Raw genomic sequence first — 2,406 nt, 5'->3', positions numbered from 1 at the left:
CTGCAGAGAGCTGAGGAAGGAGCCACGGAACCGACATAATCTGGAATTGCACTTGATGCTATGAACTCTTTGGATGGAGGCTGTGTAGACCGTCCTTGGCAAGGCTCTTGCATTTTCTTGAGTGCACAGTGGACCAGTCACTCTGCTGAGTGCTTTGAGCGCATTCTCGGATTGAATTCTCACAACTTATCACCCACTTTACATATAAGGAAACTGAGGTTTACAGGAGTTCAATCCCTTGCCCTAGGTTCCCCATCTGTAAATGAAAATGACAGCGCTGAGTTTGAACCCCAGGTGGTCTTATCCTAAAGCTAAATTCTAGCTCTCGGCTGCTTCGGGATTCTTAGCTCCCAATCCGCCCAAAACCTGGGCTGCTTCTCTGCCAGTTCACCCAGTTTATACCCACTGGACCCTCAAGAGCAGCTTGGCTTTGTGCTTGACCCCACCCGCAGCCTTGCTTTCTCCTTGCAATCATGCCCTTCATCCAAAATATACCCGGAGGGGCGATAGCACTCCTGGTGCCCTCCAACTGGTCCTACATGCTTGTCCTCCTTCCTAGGCTCAGTCTGGCCCAGCCAGCCGGTCCGAGGTCGCTTCTAGCTCTTTTTCCAACAACAGGTGGGGGAGCTGTGGCCACCTGGGTCTGAAAGAGGCCACTAAGGAATCACGATGCCCCTGGCCGGCATCTCGGAAAGCTACAAGTGAGCCCACAGGTCTGGACTCCGAAGAAGGCAATACCCACCATATTTCAACCTCTGGAAAAAGCCAGAAAGAGCTCAGTATAGATACTTAAGGGTTAACAGCACCATTTAAGTCTTTGAAATTCTCACAATCCCTTCCAAACAAAACCCTAACTTGTTGAGCCAGCTAGTACTCTCAACTCTAAGACTGTCCACAACATTCTAAGGCAGGTCCAAGAAAGTTTCAAATCAAGAGAATCTGCATTGGGATGAGAGTTCCATTGGGATGAGAGTTCCGCAGCCCAGGGACCATTAAAATGCCTAACTCGGTTGGTCACCAGAGAGACACTGCCACCACCACTGCCCCCTGGGGACACGGGAGAGCACAAAGCCATCTGGGCAGGCCAACAGATCTGGAAGCTCAAGCCCCGGACTGGAAAGGGGAGGTTTTTGGTGTCAGGAACATGTCTTCACTCTGCAGGGGGTGTTGACCTTTACACACATTTGCCTGACATGCCAAAGAAGACGATTTGAAACCGGTTCTTTGTTCATCTCCTAACTGCAGTTGGGGAGGGTAACTGGGCCTGTCCCAGGAACTTCAGACCCAAGCCCTGGATTGTCCGATCTTGTGGCCACCCAGAGGGGGCTGGCATGTGGTGGGGCCGTGAATCCTGAGGCTAACTGTCTCACCCTCATCCCCCACCCCCCTGCCAAGTCAGGCGTGGTCCCGCTGGAGGTGAGCTTCCCGGGAGCCCCATCCTATGGCTTCCCTTAAAACTCCCTTCTAATTAAATGCAGAGGTGAAATCATTCCAGTGATTTTATCTGTCATGGGAAAGCAAACCCAAACCCAAGCCTCACTTGGCCATCTCACAACCACCAACACCCATTCTTCCTTTTAAAACTTTTTTTAGTGGAAAGAATAAAGAACCGGGCAGCCATAGAGGAGTGGGGGAGAGGTGGGGAATTGTGAAAAGGGAAGAGTGGGTAGACCTCAAATACACGCATAAGTGCTTGAGTGAGTAAGAGTGTGGGTGCATGTGTGTATGGGATTTTTTTTGTTTGTTTTTTTTGTTTTGGCTTTCTGCAGTAGGAGGAGACTAGACATAGATTCCAGAAATGAAACAGAATCGCAGACATCTTCACCCACTGAGTAACACTTTGACCTGGGATCCGACGCAGGTGTGGCCCTGGGGGTTGTAAACTTGCATCCACGAACCCTGAACCCCGCCGGCCGGTCGGGAGGTCGCTGGTCCCCACCGTGTGGGTCCAGGTGCGCTTGGCGACTTCTCTGGGTCCTACCCTTCCCCCCTCCCCCAACCTGGGGTGGAGACTTCCTCAGCCCCCAAAGTTCCGAGGAGAAAGGGAGCCAGGAGATAAGCGTGTAGATACCCCGGCTTTTCGAGCGCGTACGCATACTGGTAACGCACCCAGCTCACCCCAGCCGTCAGTTCCCCTCGCTTCCCCGACCAGGGACCGACCGGGAAAGCGGGTTGGGGCTGTTGGGAAAAGCTGGAGCTGATGGTGAGATTGCCGCGGCTATAAATCCATCACTTCCCAGGTCGGCTCCGCGAGGCGCTGGGACTGGGGCTGGAGGAGTGAATTCCTAGGCCAGCGCGCATGCGTCGGCAGGTAGCAACCCAGCTCTTTATGACCAGGTGAGATGTTCGCGAGCAGGTAAAAAAAAAAAAAAAAAAAAAAAAACCAGGAGGATTTGCCTAAGCGAT

This window comes from Tamandua tetradactyla, chromosome 25, assembly GCF_023851605.1.
Source record: "Tamandua tetradactyla isolate mTamTet1 chromosome 25, mTamTet1.pri, whole genome shotgun sequence".
Lineage (NCBI taxonomy): Eukaryota > Metazoa > Chordata > Mammalia > Pilosa > Myrmecophagidae > Tamandua > Tamandua tetradactyla.
Note: the sequence above shows the minus strand (reverse complement) of the source record.